Source organism: Grammomys surdaster, unplaced genomic scaffold, assembly GCF_004785775.1.
Source record: "Grammomys surdaster isolate TR1022 unplaced genomic scaffold, NIH_TR_1.0 65, whole genome shotgun sequence".
In the NCBI taxonomy this organism is placed as follows: Eukaryota; Metazoa; Chordata; class Mammalia; order Rodentia; family Muridae; genus Grammomys; species Grammomys surdaster.
Genome location: NW_021604567.1, coordinates 16267586 through 16278019, shown reverse-complemented (window position 1 = coordinate 16278019; position 10434 = coordinate 16267586). Strand labels below are relative to the sequence as shown.

The following is a 10434-nucleotide window of genomic DNA, read 5'->3' as shown; positions in this document are numbered from 1 at the left end:
GGCAAGGAAGACATGAACACAGGGTGTGGGCCCTCCATTGGTTTGGTCCATGACAGCCCAGTGAAAGAACATGTCTCACAGCCGTTGCCTCAGCCTCTATCTCTAGTTTCTGCTGTAGCTGTGCAAAACCTCTAGACAGGAAAGTTTAAAGGCCTCCCCTCCACTGGAAGCCCTTGACCTTCTCAGAGGCTTCCCTCTCTGTCTCACACTTCTTCCTTTCTGTCCTTCTCCTCAGCAAAGCTTGCTTCTGCTTTGGCTACTTCTACAAATGTTCACATTTTTACTTTCCGGTATGAGACTATGAACTTGAGACCCACTGTCCCAGGTTGATCTTTAGTGACTCTGAGTGTTCAGTATCTTAGTTGGGTCAACCACAACCTGGGCAAGAAAGAGTCCATCTCACATACTCACATGTACACATACACACAAGCATTCATACACACTCACACATACAAACATACATACTCATATAAACACATGCAAACATACACACACATACAAACACACTCGTATACATACACAAACACACACACAAAAACACACACATATACACTCACACACAAAAAGACAAATACATACTTACACAAACATATACACACACAAATACACATACATACAAACACACATACTCACAAACATGCAAACACACACATACACACACACACACACACACACACACACTCCTGTATAAAGCTATTTCAGGAGCAGGGGATATAGCTCAGTTGGTAGAGTGCACATGGAATTAACAAAGCCTTGGGTTCAATCCCAGCCAGCACTGAATAAACTGGTGGAAACAATACACACCTATAATCCTAGCAGTCAGGAGGTGGAAGCAGGAGGATAAGAAGTTTGAAGTCATTGTCGGATGATGTAAGTTTAAGGACAGTTTGGGCTGCATGAGGCATCATCTCAACAAAAATTTCTTTGTTTTGTTTTGTAATTATGTATAGGTTCGTGCTGGTGAGTGTGAGTGTGTGTGTGTGTGTGTGTATGTGTGTGAATACAGGCACATGTGGAGGCCCAAAGGGCCTCCTGCAACTGCAATCACAGTGGTTGTGAGCTGCCTGCTGTGTGGGTGCTGGGAACCAAGCTTGGGTTCTCTGCAAGAGCTGTATGCTCTCCTAACTGCTAAGCCCTCTCTCCTGTCCCTCAAATGTAAACAAAAACACTTTGTGATGTCACAGTTACCTCTTTTATATTTCAGTAGGAATTATAATTACATATTAACCTGTGTAACACAGAAAGCAACTAAATCAATATCATACAGTCCAGATTTTAGCAGAGTGTTCTGCATCCGGGATTCCCTCACACAGGGAGACAAGTGGCCCTCACCTTTTCAGCTTCTGGGGGTGTCGGAAAGTGAAGGAAACTGGGCACATAGCTGTCTTACAACCAAACACCCCAGTCACAGATTCAGCAAGTGTCACGCTTCTGTCCTGGAGTTCACATTGCCATCTGCCTGTGCACAAGAGCCAGTGCTTGCTCTGGGAAGCCAGGGCAGCGTGATAGGTTGGGATAGCGCAGGCCAAAGCTGGGGAAGACATTATCAGTAATGCTCAGAGGCTAACAATAGAGGGTATGGTCCACATTTCCCTGGTCAGCCCTGTACTCAGAATGTCCCTCTCCAGATCCACACTTTCCTGCCTTCCAGCATTAGAGCATTGCCTTTCTGAGCTGTGTGGGGTCTTTCTTTACCTTTTTCTTTTTTTCTTCCTTCTTTCCCTCCCTCCCCCCCTCCCTCCCCCTTCCCTCCCTCCCTCCCTCCTTCTGTCCTTCCTTCTTTTTCTCCTTCCTTCCTTCCTTCCTTCCTTCCTTCCTTCCTTCCTTCCTTCCTTCCCTCTTTCTAACTCCCCTTTCCTCCTTTTTCTTCCTCTTTCTCTCTGGCGTCCTGGCAGATATCTGGTCATATAGATTTGATTCAGCCTCTTCTGTGCACATGAAGCTCTTGTCTAATTTGTTTCCTCTCATGGCTTCCCCAAGCCCCACACTCACCGCCTTCCACCCACAGCACGTGCGCGTGGTATTGGACTCGCCTTTCCTCCCCTTGCTCCTCATCACTTTCCTTGTTGTGACAAGAAGCAACCTAACAGGGGAAGAATGTGTCCAACTGCTTTCTGCACGCTGGGTGCTGTCCACAGGTATCTGCCCCCTCTGGCCCAGCCAGAGCTGCCAAAGAATTACTGTTTGACGTTCGACGAGGAGAAGCCAGAACAAGGTGAGCTGCTGGGCCTCTTTGGTGGCCACTGCTGCCCCAGAGTTGTTGGCCAGCAGAAAGAAAGCTTTGGGAGAGAATACTCTTCCCTGGAGTGTTACAGCTCAATAAGGTGGACATTCTCAGATGATCATTGGTGAAATAACTCAGGCACCTTATTTCTTGTGGATAGGGCCTTATATACATTTTGGGGTGGGGCGGGATGTAGAGGCAGACGCTTTCTTTTGGCTTGGTCTGAGATGTTAGGGATGCCTCATCTGCATGTGGAAGGACTTCAGGTGTTGTCCCTACATGACTGACTGTCACAGTCCTCTCAATGGGGTGTTGTGGTCATGCATGCATTCCAGGACAGGAAGCTGATCAGGAATAGACTTAAATTACTACCTCCTACCATTCTCAGTGATGAGAATTGCCAGGGTTCCTGAATCTGCTTGACCTTACCAGGTTTTCTGTCTGGTGGCATGGTTTACTGCCCCACATTCAACTCCCAGTTTGAGAGGACATGGTCCATCATGGCGGAGGGAGAAGGCATGGTGGCAGGACTGAGAAGGACCTGGTCACACTGCATTCATGGCCAGGACAATGATAGACAATGGTGCTCAGCTTGCTTCCCCTGCCTTTCCTTTTTATCCAGTCTGAGCCCGAGCTCAAGTTACAGATTGGTGTCACCCACCCCCATCACACACATTCCCGGATCCTCAGATGAATGTTTCTGAGAAAAACCTCACAGACAAGCTGTGTCTCTGTGGGGATTCTAAACCCTAACAAACTGACAGAGAGCACTGACTACCACCCCTGTATTCAAGAGAAACGTCCATGTTCACTCGATGGGCATGTTTTATTCATTTATAAAAATGATATTATGTATCATGTCTCGTTTGGGTTGTGTCTTCTTGGCTCTATATGCTTCTAAGACATTTCTATGCTACTCTGTGCTCAGGTAAGGAATCTAACCTGTGCTAGAAGATACAGTATGTTCCACAGTGAATACCCACCAGTTTTTTATATATATATATCCCCTATGAAGGATATAGGAATGATTCTAACTTTCACTCCATGAACGCTTTAAATGTAAATATATAAATAATATATATAATAAAAATATATAAATATATAATATATATGAATATATATGTGATTCATATAGATCCCAACATATATCCACATATACAGACAGACAGACAGACAGACAGATAGACAGATAGACATGAATGATATGAATTTCTGGGTCTCAGAAATCAATGCCTGCATTTAATTCCATGCATTTAATTCTTCACACTGTCACTGCATTGCTCTTGTCTCTAGCCCAGAGCACAGACATTCTTCCGTAGCCACAGATCTCTGCCAACACTTAGAATTAAGCCAACTTTCAACTTTTTGTCACTCTAATAGGTGGAAAGGAATATTTCTGCTTCAGTTCCCATTCGTCTGAAGACTGGAGTTGGGTGCCCTTTGTATTTTAATCCTTTAGTTTACGTCTTCTGCTTTTTGTCCATTTTCTTCAGCTGGATTTCTTGCGGCAGGTACTCTCTGAGCATCCTGCATATCTGGAGTGTAATAGCCTTATCAGCTTTGGCTGTTTCAGATCTCCTCCTCCAAACTTGCGCCTGGCTCTGGAGTTTTTTAATTCCGATGGAGGCAAATTCCTCCATCTGTGCTTCTCAAAATCCTTCAGCTTCGCTTCCTGCTACGGTGGAAGAGACGCTGCTGGGAGCCATGCTCTTTCTCAGCCCCAGCCCTCCATGGGGCAGCAGCAGCCTTGCTGTGAGGGGTCTGCTTCACAGGCACAGATCCAGAAGAGAGGGAAGTGGGCTGAGGCGGAGCAAACCGAAGATACCAAGCCAGTGCTTGATCTTGACAGCCAGCTTGATGCGAAAGAAGTCTCTGGGCATGTCTGTGAGGGATTATTAGACTAGATTAATCTAAATGTCTGGGCAGCAGCATTCCTGGGCTGGGAGCTCTGAATAAAGAGGAGAAAGTGAACGGAGCTCCGTAACCGTTGTCCCTACTTCCCGATTATACCCATGTCGCTCCAGCTGCCTCCCGCTCCTCCCTATCGCTCCTCCCTATCGCGAAGGACTGTACCCTGGAACCGAGAGCCCAAAGAAACGTTCCTTCCTTAAGTGGCTGCACTCAGGTATTTTGTCGCGGAACTGAGACAAGTAACTAGCTCACTAACGCAACCTCCAAAACTCATTTGTGGTGAAAGTCGTTACTGAGCTGAGCTGAGAGCATATTCTTTGCTTTATTTACTGCAGAAATGCCGAGGGTTACGACAGACTACCCGAGACAGGCTTGGAGCGTGTGTCACATGGATGTCACTTAGACTGTATTCACTTTCCCCAAATTTGGAAGTTTCAATTTCCAAAAGACAGCTGGCTCGGTACATCCTGGGCGTGTGGCTGTGCGCACACACACATTTTGACGTGGTCTTAAGTGTACCGCAGTGTGTCCCAGTGTGATATGAGCTAAAGACACCATTTTATTTGTGCCATTCAATGGACCAGTTTCCTCTACAATGCCTAAAAGACTCCCTGTCTTTTCTCAAAGACTCACTGTCACTTCCGTCTTGAATTAAGCTATCATGGGTTTGTCTTTCTAGTTTATTTATCTAATCTGTCATTATTTAACTGCCAATACCATATGAGTTTTTAAACATTATTACTTTCACTACTTGAGATTCTCTAATCTCTGACAAATAACCCTCACCTTTGTTCTTTTTTATGTAAAATCACTGGTTTTAGCAGAAAGACTTTTCATAGATATAAAGCTTTTAAATGAAAAATGTCAAGGAACCCGATGACTCTTATGGAAAAATGTTAATAAAACTAACGTGTCCTAGGATGCTTTACTGCAGGTAAGGAACATAATTTTTGTTTTCTGTGTGGGAAAGATGATCTATGACATTAAGAACATTTGTATCAAAGCCGATGTGTGCATGGCCTTATGTTCAGTCATTAATGCAGTCCAAAGCCACAGCACCAATCTTTTCCCTGACTGAATCTCCTGTGTTTACTTCACTGTCTGTCTGACTGTCTGTCCATCTGTCTGTCTTCTTCTGTCCCTACCATCTACCTATTATTTATCTTCTATATGGTGCCTATTAGTAGATCATATGTCTGTCATCTGTCTCCTCCCAGTCTCTTGTTTCTTATGCTCCCTCTGGCCTGTCCTCCACACTCTCCAGAGCCTGCCACCCTCCAGCTTCCTGATATGAGCCCCACTCATTCCTCCCCCTCCCAAACCATCCTCTTACATATGCTATATACAGTGAAAAGAAAACAAATTGCTAGGCCTGTGGTTTTTTTTTTGTGTGTGTGTATGTGTGTGTGTGGTGTGTGTGTGTGTGTGTCCATGTCCATGAAGGCCAGAAGAGGGTGTCAGATCACCTGGGTTAGAGTTATAGGTGGTTGTGAACCTATAACCAAATCTGGACCTTGGTGTTGGGAAATAAACTCAGGCCCTCTAGAAGATCTGCAAGCGCTTTCAACACTAAGCCATCTTTCTAGCCTGAAATCTTTTGATTATGCACAGACTTAGATTTAAAAACTCATCTTAGACCTTTGCTCAAGATACACCATGGGCCTCTGAAATGACTCAGTGTGGGAAACTGCCTGATGCACAGGCCTGGGTACTTGAGTCCAATCCCCAAGACCAGAACCAATGTAAAAACAAAACAAACAAACAAACAAACAACCCTCCAAACCACCACAGACACAGTGGCTCACACATGTAATCTAAACATTCTTCCAGGAAGATGAGACGTGGAGTCAGAATTGTCTAGTATATCATACACAGCACAGCAGCAGAAGCAAGAAGAGACCCTGCGTGAACAATGCTATCTTCCGACTGCCATAAAACACTGTACCGCAAGTGCACCTGCCCGCTAAATTTTTTTTTAAAAGTACATGAATAATATTCCATCATGGGCTTCACTTGAGTCAAGAACTCTGACTAAGACAAGACGCAGTCCAGTTGGTAGGGCGCTCACAGAGTCAGGAGTGTCTATGCGTTCCTGTAGTCTTCTCAGGAAATACCAGCAAACAGAATCAGAAGTTCATGGTCATTCTTGGCTACACAGTGAGTTAGAGGCCAGCCTGTCTTTAAAGACAGACATCTGCCTAGGGGTTTAGCTCCGTGTAGACAATTTTCCTAGCATGGTAGAGACTGGGTTGTCTTCCCAGCGCTGTGAAAACAGCAGGAGTCAGATTGATAAACAGGTGCTGACTAGGGGTACATGAGGGAAAAAAGAGTTGTCTCTCTCTCTCTCTCTCTCTCTCTCTCTCTCTCTCTCTCTCTCCTTTTTATTAATTCTTTGTGAATTTCACATCATGCACCCCAATCCCAGTCATCTCCCCTTCACCTCATACCTACCCTCCACCCTTGCAACCTCTCCCATGACAGAGAAAAAACCCTCACTGTGGAAGCTGTAGTGTGTCTCAGTGTCCCACAGTCTACCCTTTGGTTCGCGCTTTTTTACTTGCAAATGTTCATCGCGTGAGTCGTTGATCCGGTACGAGGCCTCTGGCTTCTGCTACTCTGTCAATACTGGATTCTTGCTGGATCCTCTCTGAAATCCGGTTCTTGTCCTGTGTCATGGAGATCTTGTCATTTTGGATCTATAGGACCGGTCCCTTTATGCACTCCAGCAGTTCATTGATGGCGTAGATGTTGGAATTGGGCCAATTCAAAGCCCTGGGTCTGAGCCTGAGAGGAATCTGAGCTGATCAGCCCACCGGCTCTCTCGTACCCATACCACAGAGGTGAGCTCTCCTGCCCTACCCTAGCTGGCTCACCCAGTGACACAGACAGCAAGGAGCAGAGTCAACTCTCCTGCTCTCAGACCTGCTCTCAGGCTCACCAGCAGCCCCTGCAACCAGGACCAGCTCTACCCTGCTGTCCAGGTGAGGTGCAGGCGCCACGCTCCTGAGTGTTGAAGCTGGTGAAGGATGAGGGAGGGGAGGAGGGCATCTCTCCTTCATCTGCACCACTGCACAGCAGACAAGAGGCAGGGCCAGCTCTCCCATGCCTCAGAGCCTGCTCATGGGTCAATGTGTGGGAGCCGCTCTCACGCCCCACCTCCAGGCCCAGCCCTACTGCGCGGCTCAGGTAAGGTGCAGGGCTCTCTCCCGAGTGCTGCAGCTGATGAAGTACAAGGCCAGCTCTTCTGTTCTCATGACCCTGGGGTCAGCCCTCCTGCCTACCTTAAATGGCAAAAGGTAAGAGAGGGGGCATCTCTCCCTGGCCCATGCCGCAGAACAGCAGACGGCTGGTGGGACCAGCTTTCCCACACCCCCAACAGGGACAGCTCTACTGTGATGCCCTGGCGAGGTGCAGGGCCTGCTTTTCTGAGTGCTGTATCTGGTGAGGGACAGGGTCAACTCTCCTGCTGTCATGACCCCAGGGCCTGGACTGCCACCTGCGGCAGGTGGCAAGGTGATGGAGGGTGGGAGTGGGGTAGAACGGTAACTCTCCCTCATCCGTGACGAGTTGTAGAGCCAGCTTACCCATTTTCGTGCCCTCAGGGCCGGCAATCTGCGACCAGGGCCAGCTCTACTCTGCTCCCTGGGCCGTGTGGGGGCCGCTCTCCCGAGTACTGCAGCTGTCTAGGGGTGAGGTCAGCTCTCCTGCTCTCCTGACCCGTGGCCAGCTCTCCCCCAACATGTCTAGGCAAGGGATAGGATCTGCACATTTCTCAGATATCAACAAGTCTTCAGGGGAAAGCCTAGACCAAGGACGCCCAGACCCTTGGTGGTAAAGGATCCACAGGGCCACAGACCCAGATGTGGCTCCTGGTGTCAGCACAGGCCAGGACCCCATCATGATCCCCGGTGGCATCACTGGCTACTCATATTAGGCTGTTTCCCATTACCCGTGAGTCTCCAATTCCACCTCTCTTCATTGTGCCCACATCTGTAGCAGGATATTTATTCGGCTACATTGTATTCCCAGTGGAGCTCAGGGATTAGGCAGTAGAAGAGGAGGTGGAGCTGGGAAAGAAGGACAGGAAGGGGAGGGGAGAAAAAGGGGAAGAGGAGGAGAAGAAGGAGGCTATTAGCCATGGAGAACCACGGACGGGTCGAAAGCTGTCCTGGGTAGCAATGACTATCAAAAGGTTAGTTAGATACTGGGTAACAACTCTAATTGTTGATTGAGCATTTCTAAATATATAAATTCTTTAGATAATCATTAAGCTTTAAGAGTCTCATTTCTACCGGGTACTGAGAGGATGACAAATATTGTATGGGGTTGAGCCGAGGTTTGTGGGAACCCAAGCTTTGTGGATGCCAGTCCCCAATGCTGGCATCTCATGGATGCCAGGGCCTGCACATCTAGCTGGTGGGAGCCCTGGTCAGAGCTGAGGAGCATCAGGAACATGGTGGCTGCCCAGGAACAAGCTGGATCGGGTGCCGTTTTCTAAATATCATCACTTCACACATCCTTCTGTTTCTCTTCTCTCCTATCTCTCTACCACTTACTTGTTCCTCTTAGTGATGCCTAGGGTCTCTGCATGTCTGGGGCCATCGTAGGAGTGGTCTTAGGAGTTCTATATGCCACCAATGTATTATGGCACCAGGCAGGGGTCATCTTGGGCTGCCTGCTCCCCCAAGCCTGTATGAGTTCAGACTGGTGGTCATCCTAGACTTGCTCCTCACCCCAGGCCCCACTGCGGGGGGGGGGGGGGGGGGGGGGGGCATCTGCCTCGGGCTTGCACAGTCTGGGCATGCACACTGCCAGACTGAAGGTCCTCTCAGGCTAGCTCCATGTCCAGCCACTGAGTGCAGACGTAGCCTCTCTCCTCTCTGCCACCTACTGACACACTTGTGACTCAGCACTGCCACCTGCTGACACACTTGTGACACAGCAGCCACACCTGCAAGGCCTCTAGGGGCAGCTCCTTCAACTCTCTTAAGGAAACAAGTTCTGAGACTGTTTCCTGCTCAGCCACCAAGGAACACTCCCACCAGGGGACCTGGCTGTGGGCGCATCTTCATCTTAATATTATAATCAGAAGCCACAATTATAGTTTCGCAGCAGGAAACGATAAACCGCATTAGCTTAGCATTGGCAGATGTGTTTGCACTTTGGCATCGTCACATCTAAGAGGCTTTCAAAACAAATATAATGGACTCATTACAGACAGAGAATTCAAAGGAGTCCCGTGAAAGCAACCAGTGCCAGGCTAGACGGATGAAGTAAACTAATCCGAGATTCTACTTGGATAAAAAAAATTAATATATTTTTTTAAAAACCTGCCAAATTACCACCAATATTTACAATAAACAATCTGGCACATCTACCAGGCACACAGAAGAACCAGAGTGTAGGGTGATTCTAAATGAATGGTCCAGTAAGTTCTTGCGTCCTGTTTTCAAGTTGGTCATCTGGCATTGGGAATGCTGAACCAAGATGCCTGGGTTGGCTTTATTTGCGAGGGAGATACTCAAGTCTTTCTACTTAAAAATAAAAAACAGTTGAATAGTCAACTGTGAGCCAAAATGTTGGTCAGGGACTTCCATTAGGCCCAGACAAGTGTGAACTCCACTGTTCTCTCAATGTGTGGTGTATCCCCATCTGCCCTGGAATGCACCATGAAGAGTCCTTTTCATGTACTGTGGTATATTTCTTCGGTGTCTTCTCAGCAGGGTAAATGGTAGCCAGGGAGATTTGCTGATACATCACAATATACTGGCAGCCAGCAGTCATCCTCAGCTCCTAATTAACTGTCTTACTTAATGCTCCTGCTGTTGTGATAAAACACAAAACAAGACCCCAGACAGAGTTATTAATTTAAGAGTCTGCCAAGCCAAGGACAGGTAAGATTCTGCACAGAGCCTTACTAACCTAAGGCAGAAGTCCATTGCTTATGATAATGCATATTCCACAACAGGTGAGGAAGGAATTTTTGTCAGAATGACCTAAGAAAGGCTCAGTCTTGTTTATGAAATAAAAAGGGCTCCCCCTCCCTTTTTATTAGCTTTTGGGGTTGCTTGGCAGGAATCTGACATTGGCCAATGACAAGGAAATGGGCTTCAGGAAGGAATCTGACATTAGGCTAGAACAAAGAAGTAATTTCAGGCAGGAATCTAAATCTTAGGCTAGAACAAGGAAGTAGGCTTCAGACATGAAAATGACTTTGGGCTAGGACAGGAAAGGTGGCTCAGATACTTTGGTCATCCCAATAAGCCTTTAGAAGCAGTGATTACAGCCATCTTTGAAAG

The 10434-nt window shown here is 47.2% G+C and overlaps 1 pseudogene; it reads right to left on the bottom strand.

The window, feature by feature from the left end:
* Positions 1 to 8942: 8942 nt before the first annotated feature.
* On the bottom strand, positions 8943 to 9108 carry LOC114625349 (annotated as a pseudogene).
* Between the last annotated feature and the right edge of the window lie 1326 nt (positions 9109 to 10434).